Here is a 14932-nt window from a genome sequence, read left to right as displayed (position 1 = left end):
GTTCATTCCCAGTCTTTGGATGTTTATGATCGACAGGGAAAACTCAAATGCTCATGTATAACGAGACCACACTGCAGAATTACTCAGACCTACCAATTGCTAAAAGCAAAACAAAGCAGTATACCATGAGAACAGAGAAGATGGAAAAGTTTTTCAGTTATGGTGGCGGGGGGAGAGGGCATTCATGATTGAGGAAAGGGGGTTTGGCCTGGATCCTATAGGGTGTGTGGGGTGTTGATGGTGTGTGGTGGGCGGGAGGGAGATGGGTCGTGGTTGAGGCAGAGGATGAAGGGCATCAAAAACATTACAAAGGAGTCTGAAAGCAGATGGAGGAGAAAGCCCATTTGTGAAAATGGTTTATTTTAATATCCATGTGAAAATTAATTTGGCCATAGAGAAATGCTTATAAAAGATGTTTGCAAGAGCTTTCTTACAGCCAATGCAATTTTAAAGAGTTCTCATAACGTTTCAAATTATGTTTTCAAACCCATTTATTTCGGGGCACCTGCGTGGTTTAGTCCGTTAAGCAGTGACTCTTGATTTTGGCTCAGGTCTTGATCTCAGGGTCCTGGGGTGGAGCCCTGAGTCCAGGTCCATGCTCAGCAGAAAGTCTGCTTGAGGATTCTTAGGGCACTGCAAACGTAAGGGGTGAGAGCAAGAGGCAAGTTCAATCAGCAAGGCTGTAAGAAATTAATGCTGATCAGTGGAGAAACTTAAAAAGGCATAAACTGGGATGCCTGGGTGGCTCTGTTGGTTAAATGTCTCATTCTTGATCTCAGCTCAGGTCTCCATCTCAGCTTTGCAAGTTCAAACCCCAGGCGGGGCTCCATGCTGGGCGTGGAACCTACTTTAAACAAACAAACAAATAAAAGGTCATAAAAGATATAAATTATAACAGACCAAAAAAAGATACACAAATAGCCAAGAACCATCAACAACGACAAATACGCAACTCACATGAAAATAAAAGAAGTGCTGTCATTTCTTAGCCTTTCCACTTGTCAAGCATTCACAAAATTGCCCTACAAGGGAAGAGGATGCCATACGATGGGCTCTCTCCTCTCGCTGGTGACAGTGAGTTGGTACATTCTCTTTGGAATTCAATAAACAAGATCTATCATGAGCCTTTAAAATTGTCAGATTCTTTATCCAATAATTAAACTCACAGGAATTTATGCTAAGGAAATAAGCAGAAATGACCTCAAAGATTTAGACACATGTAGATCCATCAGAGCCATTTATGATAGTGAAGACTGGGAACCATTTGAATGTCTGAAGTAGCATGTTAGGGACATAAATGATGTGACATTCATGTACTAGAACATACTACCTAAATTCAAAATGCTGCATTTGAGAGACATGAGGAAACTTTCTCACCATGTTAAGTGAAGAGGGAACTAAGCTATATATAAAACATAAACTCTTCTTTATAATTACACAAATATCTATTGCATGGCCTATAATGGATCAGATAGTGCCCCCCCCCAAATTCATGTCCATCTGGAACCTCAGAAGGTGATTTTATTTGGAAACAGGGTCTTTGAGAATGTAATTAGTCAAGATGAGCTCATACCGGATTAGGACAAGCCCTAAATCCAAGGACTGGTGTTCCTGTAAGAAGAGGTGAGGAAGGAGAGAAAGATACCCAGAGAATGAGGTCACGGGATGGCTTGGAGGCAGAGCTTGGAGCAGAGTGGCTGCAAGTCAGTGAATGCCAAGGCCTGTGTTCGAGCAACTGCTAGAAGCTGGGAGAAAGACGTGGGACAGATTCTCCCTCAAGCCTCTAGAAGGAACTAACTCTACTGCCACTTTTGTTTCAGACTCCTGGCCTCCTGAATTGTGGAGAACAAATTTCTGTTCAGTATGTGGTTACTTGTCATGCAAGTCCGTGGAGGCTCATGGGGTGTACAAAAAAGTCATTAAACTGTTAATGATTATTTCTCAAACTGTGAGGTTTAGGGTGATTATTATTGTTTCTTTATATTTTATTGCTTTTTGAAAAATGTCAACAATGAATATTTATAACTTTTTTAGAAGAAAATGATTATGAGTAAAAACCCAATGATTCAAGGTTTCCAAAGCCATAGTGTTAGAACAAGACTATTCTTATTAGTCTTAATAATTATCATAAGAATTGACGACTTAGAACAGAAGCAAAGGATAATTGATGATAATTTCACATATTGTAGCCCAAAGATTAAAGTATTTTCAGAATGCTCTGTTAAAGAGGGAATGCAATGTGTTTCAGAAAAGTGTTTTTTAACCTAAATTTTGGTACTTAAGATGATGAAGATCATTTATCTAAAATGCTAACTTACATACTGTATATTTAACAGCCAAACTACACGGTTGAGTTATTAATGAGTATTCCAAACAGCCTGTTCTCTTAACACCTTGTTAGCTGAACGCTGACACTTTTGCTTTATTTTGTTTGCCTGGTATTATGATTACAAATATAAGTAAATCCATATAAATATATAAACACTTTGAAAATTTCCTCAAATTATAAAATATGAACATATCATAGATTTGCAATTATAATTACCTCACTGTTAAATTAGGAGTTGTGGCGGTTCCAAGTAGACAAAGAAAAATGTGTAAATAGCAAAGTCAATTTGATGTTTGGAATCTTTAATCTGATGTTTAATAGTTGTATATTTCAATCAACTCTAATTGAGTCTTGCAAATGTCTCATATATTGTCTGTAATGACCGGCAAGCTCTTAAGGCTTCGTTATTATTGCAATCATTTTAAGTACATTCAAATAGCTTTAATGTGAACATTAAACATTCAAATAACATTAACTATTACGAAGGAGAGTGCCGAGGAATGAGGCAAGATTTCCTCCTCCATCAATGGTGATTATGTCCTGAGTCATTCCCCAAACATTAACGTGGACGCAGGACCCCTTGTCCAACAGCTCTAATGATCTTAAATGGAACTTGTGTTTTAAGTCTCTTAAAAATTATTCTCACTATTCAGGTATCTCTTTTTTCTTCTAGATATCTTCAGGTCCATTCAATCTGGCAGGGATGATTAGAAAATCTTTCCCTCTTCCTGGATCTGGGCAATAAGCAGCTGGAAATCCTATGATCGGGGGGCAAATCTACCACAAGAGGAGGAACCCCGTCCAAATCAGTGAACTCTGAGTGGCCAGGCAGCAAACTGAAAAAGTTACCAGCCTCATGATCTGATTTGAAGAAACGAAGTAATACAAAGGAGTACTGGAACTCAGCGCTGTGTTCTTCACCACCCAGTGAAAAGAGAGCACACTATTTTGAGTGGTACATTTAACCCTGGATGATTCTCCACACTTGCATTTTAAAAATTGTGTGATTAAAAAAAAATTGATAAGCATGAATTGCTTTTATAAACAGAAAACTCAAGCATTTTCATTTTTAAAAAATAAAATATTCATTGTTACTGTGACATACGCTTTTCTGGAGCTGGCAACCATTTAAGCTTGTAGCCTAATGACACCTCCGAGGGTAACTTAATTCAAGTGTGCTGTGGACCCTCGTTCGGGCATCACCTGGAAGCATGGCAGGACGCAGTCTCTGGCCCCGCCCCAGACCTCGCGAATCAGAAACTGCATCTTAATGGCATAGGTGGGACCGTCATCTGCCCATCAAAGACGAGAAGGACTTGTTTTAGTCCACATCTCTCATTTCGTAGACAGTCTCATTTCAGAGTCTGGGAAGGCTGGGTCCACTTGACCTGAGTTACATAGAAAACACAGCTAACAAGAGGCAGCTAAAGCCAAGACTCCCTTTTTAATGATTCCACCTCAAAATTCTTTCCACTGTCTTCTCCAGGCTTTCAGATGAAAAGCCTGTCTGAAAGAAATGCCACTGGCATAAAAATGCTAAAAAGAGAATTTTTACTTAAACTCGTGTTCATTATTCTAAGTGTAGTTATTAAAAGTCTGTCTATACGCCATACATTTGAGTTTATACACAGAGAGTCAATTTTACCTGAAGAAAGTCTTGGAGTCCTGAACCAAAGCTGGCAAAAAGCATGTGACATCTCTTCTCCACGATCACTCATTTTATCTTGGTTGCAAGCCAAAGCCATGGCCAATTCAACAAAACTCAGCTTCGTGACTGATTTCCAAGAGGCTATAAAAAAGAAAATGGTCTCCATGGGCCTCCTTGTTCTGCCCTCAGCATTTTCCAATCTGCTTGCTCCTTACCCGGCAGCCTGTGCAAAATAGAAATAAGGAATGTGGTTTCCCCCTCTCTCATCTCTGGCTTTGGGTGCCACCACAGTCCCCTGTAGAATAAGTTTCCTCATTAAGTTAGCTTTGTCACTTGCAACAAAGTCTCCTGATTCTTTTTATTTTTTATTATTTTATTTATTTTATTTTTTAGAGAGGGAGAGTTAGGGGGTGGGGAGAAGGGAGGGTCAGAGAGAAGAGAGGAAGAAAGACTATTAAGCAGATGGCAGGGCTCGATCTCACGACCCTGAGATCACGACCTGAACCAAAATCAAGAGTCAGGTGTTGCACTGACAGAGCGATCCAAGAGCCCCAAAGGATCCCAATTCGTCATGTAAGTTTTCAGACCCTCAGCTTCATTCCTAAAATTCATAATGAGACAGCAGATGGGAAACACCTGAAGTAGTATAGAACCTCAAAAAATGATCATTCTTGGGAAGCCTGGGTGGCTCAGTCGTTAGGCATCTGCCTTCCCCTCAGGTCACGATCCTGGGGTCCTGGAATCGGGCCCCCCATCAGGCTCCCTGCTCAGTGAGGAGCCTGCTTCTCCCTCTCCCACTCCCCCTGCTTGTGTTCCCTCTCTCGTTGTCTCTCTCTCTGTCAAATAAATAAGTAAAATATTTTTTAAAAAATCATTATTGTCTCCTCTCCTCAACCCACTCATTAAAGCAAAGACGACTTACAGACCTTTGCTTCTGGTTGGCATCTCACTCCTAACCCCCGACACATTTACCCCATACCCGATGAACATCTTCATGGACAAATGTTCACTGCATCCCAAATGACTGCGTCCCAAATTCACTGCATCTCGGGCCCCAACCCCGCCTGGGCTGTGCGGTGCTGTCTCACGCGCACGCGCACGCGTCTGGTCCCCTGCATTTGTGGGGGTAATTTCAGAGTCCCTTTGAGGCTCGCTCCTCCTGCGGCACCGCCTCCTCCCCACACTGTACTGGTGATTCTCTTCTCCGAGGCACCTGTGAGCAGCCTCTCCTCTCCCCTGCCCACTGCTGGCGGAGGTGGCCGCGGCGTCCCCCTCACAGCTGACCGCGGAAACCTCTTCTCCAACTTTGTGTAATAAACACATTTAAGGAAAAGTTTCAACTCCCCTTAAAATCACCTTCCCCATTTTCATGGACACTGTGTTCTTTCCCGTCCTTGCTCACGTGCGTGCATATTTTGTCTATAATCATCTAGAAGATGCCATCGTATTTTTATGTCGTACGTCCTAAAGGATTTGCTCATCAGGATTTTCATAATTATCTTCTTACTGCTTTCCGAATTATCTACCTACTCAGTGTACAACAGTTTTCATAACTATTCTGCTTCCTGCTTTCCTTTCCTGCGGACCATTCCTTGCTTCCATACTGGGCAGTAAGCACTTGGTGTGGGAAACCCCTCTGCCACTGTTTTGTCAATGAGGAAGCTGAAGCCGAGCTGGGTGACGCCCCTTCCTCAAGGTTGCACAGCGGGTGAGCAAAGGCAGGACTGCCTCCCAGGTGCACCTGACCCCAAAGACCCTCTTCTTGACCTCCCGTAGTGTCCCACCATTACTGCAAACAAGCTTTTTTCCTTTGGGGTGATGCCCTAAGAGAGTCTCCGAAGAAGCCCGTTTTGTGACTCGCTCACGCGTGACCTCGTGCATTAATCTGCTGCCACTCATCACCCCTCACTATCATTTGTTAATTTCTTCCTGATGTTTCTCAGATTTCACAGTCTTAATACCAATGTTAATGTTTGTGCCTCGCATGTGAAGCGCTCGCTGTACTTACCCTGACCATTTGCGGGTGTTTTTCGGTGAGACCCAGTCCTAAGCCTTGACCTTTTGTGCCTCGGGCTGGGTGTTTGGCATTGGCCCATGAACTGTAATATGTCGGTCTGTTCCCTCTGCCATGTCACCTGCTTCCGTTCATGATTCTGGTCTCCACCCCTTGGCCCGTCCTTCCGTAGTTCAGGTCTTAGTTCGAGTTCATCTGCTGTGTGTGGTGTAAGCAGTTTAAGATGATTAGTAAATTGCCATCCTGTCCTGCCCCTGATTAAATAAATCTGCTCTTGTTTGGGGCACACTGACATAGAAAGAATGTTTCTGGAGAAAGCAGGTGTGGGGGAGGAGCCTGGCTGAGGAGATCGGTCCTGTTGGAGTTGGGGGTGGCTTTTCCCAAGGCGGGGTGCACACTCTCCATTCCTCCCCCTGTGGGGCTCAGAGATGTGGGCCCGAGGGAGAGACTGAAGCGTTCCCTGCCCCATCCCCCACACCCACCCATGTCCCTGCCACGACACAACCCTGTCTCGAGGACTTGAGTCTTTGGTCCAGGTGAAGCTGCAGGACACAGGAAGGGCCACCAGCCGGCTCCCAGAGGCCCTCGCGTGGCCCAAGGCAATGGATTTTGCCCGTCAGGAGAGGGAGACTTGGAGCAGTTGGTTGGATGTCTTAACAACCAACGCCTGGCTAAATTGTGAAATCAACGCTCGCAGGCCAATTCTATAGCTGAGCCTAGAGGAGGGGAAATGAATGAGGAGGCTGCGGCTCTTCTCTTGAGGAAGAAGATGTATCCTTCCTTACCCCACCCCCTTACCACCCCCTTACCATCCACCACTCCCCCGCCCCACCCTGTCTTTGTCATCTTAGCACTGTCTGGGTCGTTGTTTAAGAACATTTTTCAAACTAGTCCTATCAGGACTGGAGGGAAAGCAGGTTCAACTGCATGACAGAATCACGGGTGGGACCACGAAGAAACCAGAAATGGTGAGAGAAGTAAAAAGTATAAAGATTGGAGAAAAAGATATAAAATCCATTACTTGCAATGACATGTTTCGATAAATAAAATTCCCAAAGGACCTATGGATAATTTATTAGAATTAATAAGTGACTTTGACAGGTCCCTGCACTGGTGTCAGTGACAAACTGTATTTTCCAAAGACGCTCCTGGCAACGTGCGCCATGCCATCCCACAGGCTGTTCTGCACTATAGGTTACCACTCCCTCATCCAGAGCTGCGGCTCCCTTCCCCTCCCCTTGTATCTGGGTGGCCCTCGGACTGGACCGTAACTGATAGAATGTGATAGAAATGATGCTGTGGAATTCCAGAGCTCGGTCAGAAAAGGCTGGGCAGTTTCCTCAACATACTTGGGCTCTTGCAACATCCTTGGGCTCTGCAGGGTAGCTCCCGGTGTCCCCTTTCTCAGATCCTAGCAGCTCAGCTGTGAGACACCCAAGCACATGGGAGGTCATATGAAGGGCTTCTGTGGACAGTCCCAGAGGAAACCAGGCTGTGAGTCAGTCCAGCCCCAGTGCCCTCAGAGGAACAAAGAAGCCCTTGCCATGTGAGTCACTGCCAGTTGTTCAAGTCTTCTCAGCAGAGCCCCGGGACATGTTGGAGCAGAAGGAAGTCCTTCTCGTGGTCCCAGATGCTAAGAGCAAAATAGAATGGTGGTGATTTCGCAGCACTGAGCGTGGGGAAGTTTGTCACACAGCTTTGCATCACCTGAACATAAACCCCCAATGGACAGTTAGGGGAAAAAATGAAATTTAAAAAATGAACGTATTTACAATAGCATCAAAAAACTCAAATACCTGAGAATGAATCTACTGAAAGATGTGTAAGACCTTTAGGTAAGAAACTGTAAAGCTCTACTAAGAGAAATTAAAGAAGATTTAAATCAATGGAAGAATATGGACACAAACTCAAATATTCAAGTCAAGGTATAAATTTTCCCTAAACTGATCTATTGTTTCGATGCAATCCATTCAAACCCAGCAGCTGTGTAAGTTGATTCTAACATTTGCATGGAAGCATAAAAGGCCCAGCAGAACAAGGACGGAGGGACCCACCGTTTCAGATCCAAGAGCTATGGGTGTGTATTACAAAGCTACCCTGATTAAGACAGTGCAGCCATAAACAACAGGCCAACGGGACAGAACAGAAAGCCCAGAAATAGACCTATGATTTATGACGATGGTGGCACTATAGGACAGTTGGGGAGGAATACTTAGTAAAACAAACAAGCAAACAAACAAATAAACAAAGTGTTCATGAGTCATTTGGATAGCCACACAGAAAAAATAAAACTTGACTGCTTCCTCGTACCGTACAGAAGTCATCCCCAGGTGCACTGCAGATTTCAACGTGAAAAATAAAGCAGTAAGGCATCATGAAGACAAAATAGAAAACTATCTTCATGGCTTTGGGATAAGAAAATGGGATTCAAAAGGCATTAACCATACAGGAAAAGACTGACAAATTGGATCACTCCACAAGGCAGAAGTTCTGCTCATCAAAATACAGCATTACGAGTCAAAAGGCAAGCTACCCAGAGTGGGAAGATCTTCGTTATTTGAATGACTAAGGGTCCTTATCTACAATATATTAAAGTATCCTTCAAATCAGGAAGAAAAAGTCAACCCCATAGAAAATGTGAAAAATCTGAGTAGGCACTTCACAAAAGGAGAGTAGCCAACTCATCAACACACATTTGAAAGGATGACCAACTTCACTGCTCCCCGTCCTTCAGAATAGCCAACGTCCAAATGAAATGTACCAGGCGTTGCCGAGACAACGGGGTACTTGGAACAACCCCCTGCAGGCAGAGAAAGAGATGGGGCACTTCTGATAGCCACGTAATATGTCCTGATAAAGTGGAACTTACGCATCCCCCATGACCTAGAAATTCTACATTCAGGCATACACCCAACAGAAACGCAAGTAAATGCAACAACACAACAAAATATCACAGGGGTGCTTGGGTGGCATAGTAGGTTGAGCCACTGACTCTTGGTTTCTGCTCAGGTCATGATCTCAGGGTCTTGAGATGGAGCCCGGAGTCAGGCCCCACGCTCACCAGGGAGTCTGCTTGAGATTCTCTCTCTCTCCCTCTCCCCCTCCCCCCCTAAAATAAATCTTTATTTTATTATCATTGTTTTTTTTAACTCTGCTTTTTTTTTTTTTTTTTAGCATTTTATTTATTTGACAGAGAGAGAGGCAACACAAGCAGGGGGAGTGGCAGAGGGAGAAGCAGACTCCCCACTGAGCAGGGAGCCCGATGCGGGCCTCGATCCAAGGACACTGGGATCAAGACCTGAGCCGAAAGCCGACACTTCATGACTGAGCCACCCAGGTGCCCCTAAAATAAATCTTTAAAAAAAAAATCACAAATAAAATTTTGACGCAAAGAAGCTAGACTCCAGAGATAACCCATTCTTTGATTCCACTGATGAGTTCAAAACCTAGAGAAGTAGCCCATGGGTTATATGTTACAAGCCTGTGTGGTTACCTTTGGAGATGTGTGAGGGCAGCAAATGGTAAAGGATAAGGAGAGATACTGGTAATGTTCTATTTCTTGTTTTAATGGTCAGATCGACCTTGTATGGGTGGATTCACTCTGGGGACTGTCACTGTTACGTATGTTGTTCCCATAAATAAAGCTGAAAGGAGAAAATTTCACTCCAATTTCTCCACTTGTATCCAGGAAAAAACTCTAGATCTCTTCTCAAAAACAATGGATTGGAGGCTTTCCCAGCCCAATATTAACAGGAAAGTAAATTTCTTTTTGCTCAGTTCACCTAGGATGGAACTGAGCCTTGCTTTGGTTTGTGAAAAGGGCTTCAGGAAGAATATTGTAGGTAATATGGCCTGATATGATCAGTAGAAACTGAAATAGTTGGCATTTTTTCAGAGAATCTTTGTGCAATTGTTTTGTGTGTGTGTTTTTCCATAGGGGTCTATTTTCATTTTTTTTCTTTTATTTTAAGGCTCTATCTTATAGTTTAATCTTCTTTATAATGAAAAATAATCTAGTTTATCATGCTTCCACTACTTAATACCAACTCTCTGGAGACACGATCGATAAATATTGCTAGGAACCAGTTACATATACACAGTTGACTTACGAGTTGTTTTAAGATTACAGGCTTCCTATGTTATCACCATAGGAACAGCGAAGTGTCTGGCCAGGACAGAGAAGTAAACTCTTACCTGACTTTCAAATATTCATTGAAGCAAAACCACACTCTTAACGGGAAATGAGTTGCACTTTTTGGGGGAAAACTTAGTACTAAATTGTTTTCTTTGAACCCAGCAGCCAGCATCTGGCACTTAATTCCTCCCCACATGGAAATAACTACAGTTTATCTTGTGCTGGTTACATTCAAGGCACTATGCTAAGTAATTACATTCATATTTCATTTGTGTTTAACAATATCTCTTTGGCATAGAATCTCTATTTTATAAAAAAAGAAAGAAAGAAAGAAAGAAAGAAAGAAAGAAAGAAAGAAAGAAAGAAAAAAAGAAAGAAAGAAAGAAAGGAACTGAGGCTCAGGAGGGCTGAGAGCATCCCAAGAGGGAAGTAGAGCTGGACCTTCATCCAAGTCACTTAGCTTGAAGCCTGTGCCCTGAAACCATGTCCCCTTGCCCAGGATCACACGCTCGCCAAGGGCAGCGAGTCCTGAGGCTGCTGGAGAGAGTGGGGTCAGGGATAAGGCCCAACCCGGTTCCCTCGTGTCTTATTTTTTCAAGATGAGTAAGTCCCTTCAGCAAACAACTTGGATCAGTTCTCGTATGTCACCCCCCAAAAGTGACATTTCCAGGACCCTCCAGAACTTTTTTTTTTTAAAGATTTTATTGATTTATTTGAGAGAGAGAGCAGAGCGAGAGCGAGCGCACAAGCAGGGGCAGCGCCGAGGGGCAGAGAGAGGGGGAAGCCGACTCTCTCCCGGGCAGGGAACCCCATGTGGGACTCGATGCCAGAACGCTGGGATCATGACCTGAGCTGAAGGCAGACGCTTCGCCGACTGAGCCACTCAGGTGCCCCTTCTCCGGAACTTAAATTGACAAGGTCACCCAGGAAAATAACTGTGAAGAACCAAGTGATAGTGCTTTTAGCCCCAGCGGCAGTGAAATTCATTCATCCCATTGGTGTCACAGGACTCCGTCTGGGTCTGTTAACTCCTCCGAGACGAGCACCGAGCTACCGCACCCAGGAACAAACAGCCCTTTGCTGGCCAGCAGGTTAATGATTGGCCTCGGGAAGGCTAATCTCTGGAAACTGCCGCGGTGGCTGTGGGGTGAGTGGACACACTTCCCTGGGACTCCACCCAGCTGGAGAAATAGGGCAACCTCTTCCTGCGTTGAGCCCGCCTGCATTTAATTTCAAGGGACAGAAAAGGAGTAGGAAGCAAGGAGTCGAAGGGAGATTTATGTTCTGCAAGTAATTTCTGTTCCACCCACTGTGCCCTGGGGAAATAATGACTCCAACTCGACGTGGCGTTTCCTGCGGTCATCTCTGGTCCCCCAGGCTGCGCTCCATTCCCTTAGTCATCCCACAAATATTCGTGCCCACCATGAGGCAGCTGTCTTCTGGGTGCCTGGTGCACTTGAGGGAACCAAGCAAAGATTCCTGGGGGCTGGGGGCCTTTCAGGTGGGAAGAGCCAGGAAAGGAATGATGATTTCACGAGTCTGGTTATAGTACCGTAGAAGTTACTGTCCCTGGAAAAATGGCAAATGTCAGGAAAGGGGTGTCTGGGGTGCCCAGGGTGGTCAGTAGCCACTCTGAGAAGGGTTATTTATTCATGTATTTATTTGAAAGAGAGAGTGAGTGAGAGAGAGCATGAGCCAGAGGACCCTGGGATCGTGACCTGAGCTGAAGGCAGACGCTTCACTGACGGAATCACCCAGGGGCCCTGAGAAGGTGAGATCTGAGCAAAGATTTGGGGAGGGGCAGGACTTCTCCAAGCCGAGGGGTATCTGAGCAAAGGGCATGCCAGGAGGGAGGAAGGATGCCAGAACCAAGCGTCTGGAACATGCTGGCCTGTTGGAGGAGCAAGGAGGCGGCAGGAGCAGATACCGTGTGAGGGGACCCAGGGTGCTGGGTTATGGGGGTTTTGCAGGATGGTGTGAGGACCTCGGGCTTTTAGGCCAAGCGGCACGGGGAGCCTGGTGGGGGGATGGGCTGAAAAGTGACACCACGTGACTGAGGTTTCCAAAGAATCTTGCTGGTATGTTAAGAAAAAAAAACTGTGTGGGATCCAGGACGAAGCAGAAGGTGAGTAGGGGGTGTTTGGAGGGATCCAGCAAGAGACACTGGGACCAAAGCATGAGAAAAGAGAAGAATCCTAAGTTCAGGGATTTGGCTAAGCAGATAAGAACAAAATTGCCTGTGAGTAGAGCAAGTATTCGAGGTAAAGATGAGACTTGTTTTGGATGTGTTGAGGTGCAGATATCCATTAATTATCCGTGTGGCAATGGGGCGTAGGCAGCAGGGGTGTGAAGTCCGGGAAAGGGAGATCCAGGCTGGCGATAAGCATTGGAGGAGGCGTCAGGATCTAGATGGCATAAAAGCCCCGAGACTGGAGGAGATCATTTTAAGGTTGGCAGATAAAACCCAGGACACCGAATTCAATTTGAATTCAGATAAAGAATTTTTACCCTAAGTCTGCTTCATGCGATATTTACTTGTCAACCAAGTAAAGTAAATATTTGGCACTGTGCGATCAGGGAGAAGCATTTACACTACAAAGTTATTAGTTGTTTGTGTGAAATTCTAATGGAACAGGGCCTGCTCTATTCCTCCTCAGAAAGTGTGACAATGCTACATGGGGACTGAGTGCCAGGAAGGCGGAGGGCTAGGGGCTGAAGTATGGGGCTGCCCCCCTGGGGGGCTGGGCAAGAGAGAGAGAAGGAGCAAGTGAAGGGGACAGAGAGATTATGAGGTGGAAGGAAGACAGCCCGAGGGGACAGGGTCCTGGAGGAGGAGGTGACTTGTGGCTCTCCCACAGCACAGGGACCGCAGTTGACTCTGGGACCTGGCGGGTGGTGGGAGAGCTAGAAAAAACATGGCTGTATTTCATTGAACTTAAACCTCAGTGTTGCTTCTCTGTCTCAGTTAAAGAAAGCATACCTCATGATGCCCAGAATCCTTGGGGAAGACCCTTTCCTGTGTCCCGGGTGGTGGACAGGACTGCCACCCCCCAGCTACATGACCATCCTGCAGGGCTGAGTGTGATGAGAGCTCTTCCTCCTCCTCCTGGGGCCTGACAGGCAGATCCTGAGCTCACTGCTGCTGGATGGATGAAAGGGGTCAGGATGATTTTCACCCTTGTGCTCAGGTAGACACCTTCTACCTTGAAGATGCCCTAGAAGGAACACAATCAGTAGGGTTTTAAGTTCCTGGACACCCCCATCAGGAAAGACAATCATGAGTACGGATGTAGAATAAAATTAGGGGAATGTGATGTGCATTGATGAGGACAGGGAGGCTGGCTTTCAAGGGAAGAACTGAGGGTCACCTGATGCCCTGAGCCTCATTTCCCAGAAGCACAGGAAGCAGGAAGTTCCTCCAGGCGGCAGCCATGACCATCCCAGGGCTGGAAGGGCCCACACACTTCAGTGTACTTCGCCTTTTTCCAGTTGTGAGTACTTTTATTTCCCCTAGGGGGGGTAGGTGGGTGGGGGGACAGCAGTGGTACCGCTTAAATCCTTCAATTCTTTTAAAATGTGATTGTTACCATTAAGAACCTTAATTCAGGAAAAAACATGATGTTCTTTCTTCACTTGAAAGCAATGAGGTATAGGTCAGTTGTGACAAGCCCCCTGAACAAAGCTTACTTTGTAGAGTTAAAAAGGAAACAAAACTAACAAAAGCAAACACATAGCTTGGCCTTTGCTACACTGAAATATAAAAACTGTCCTGGATGTGGGGGGTGAGGTGATTTTCCCAGGGTATAATACCACCCCAGACACAGAACATTCTCTTACTCTGAGAACAAGCCAGGACAGCAACTCAGAAGAACATTCTGTTTCACAGCTGATAACACAGAGCTCATCTTTGTCTCCTATCCAAAGAATATCATGACTGGAAACCTTAGTCAGCCTTTTTGTACTAGAAAATGAGCTAGAGAAGACGAATGTACATACCTGCAAATTGTTAGGGGGATTACATTTGTCTTTAAAGGAAAAAAATATAATATTTACTCCTATAACATTATGGCTACATGTATCATCTATCTACTTAAATCTAAACATGTTTTGTTTTTACAGGTTATCCCCCTAAAAGAACTCAGTGACATGGCCTGCGTAAAATAATTTGGAATGATCTCTCTGTAACTTAATTATAATAGGACGTCATCTACCTGTGAAAACTTTTTGTGTCTTTTGCATTTAATCAGTTAGAGATGTCTGGTTACCTATAGCACTGTTCTTTTAAAAAAATAAATATTATTTAACTGCATTAAAATAAATGGAAGGCATTACATATTTGAAAACTGGGGAAATTTATTTACTTTGGTGCAGCCTGGTTACCAAATAAAATGAGTCTAATCTGCTTCTCCTAGCGTCTAGTTATTCTCGAGTAAGTGCTATTCATGTTTACCATCGTTCCCGGTGGTGAAGTGGTGAGGCCCTACCAGAGCCCACCAACACAGCCTTCTATCTGTATCAGAGCAGTGGTTTTCAAACTCAGAGGCACTCCCAGATCACTGGTAGGGCTGGTCAAACCACAGAGCTTCTGGGCCCCACCCTGGTGCCAGGGTTTCTCATTTAGTAGATCTGGGTGGGGCCTGAGAAGTTGTCTTTCTGACAAGTTCCCGGGTGGGGTAGATGCTGCTGGTCAGGGGACCAAAACCCTACTTGGAGAGGGGCAATCAGAGAGCTTATCTACAAAGAAGTTCTCCACGCTGAATCAGGTGGGGGCGAGGAGAAGCTTCTGACCTCAGCTCCTCGTTTTAT

General features: G+C 44.8%; 2 long non-coding RNA genes across 2 annotated transcripts; one reads left to right on the top strand and one right to left on the bottom strand.

Annotated features, from left to right (window-relative positions):
- Nucleotides 1-2397: 2397 nt before the first annotated feature.
- LOC309864195 lies at nt 2398-6585 on the bottom strand. The gene is made up of 4 exons (XR_014311387.1): nt 6497-6585; nt 5986-6189; nt 3975-4118; nt 2398-3717 (listed from the first exon to the last, which is right to left on the bottom strand). It is a non-coding gene; the product is annotated as an uncharacterized lncRNA (long non-coding RNA).
- Nucleotides 6586-13521: 6936 nt separating this feature from the next.
- On the top strand, nt 13522-14528 carry LOC309864587. Its single transcript, XR_014311627.1, has 2 exons — nt 13522-13617; nt 14246-14528. It is a non-coding gene; the product is annotated as an uncharacterized lncRNA (long non-coding RNA).
- The last annotated feature ends 404 nt before the right edge of the window (nt 14529-14932 follow it).

Source organism: Mustela nivalis (assembly GCF_964662115.1).
Source record: "Mustela nivalis genome assembly, chromosome: 5".
Lineage (NCBI taxonomy): Eukaryota > Metazoa > Chordata > Mammalia > Carnivora > Mustelidae > Mustela > Mustela nivalis.
The sequence above is the reverse complement of the archived record's forward strand: the minus strand, read 5'-3'. Positions and strand labels throughout refer to the sequence as shown.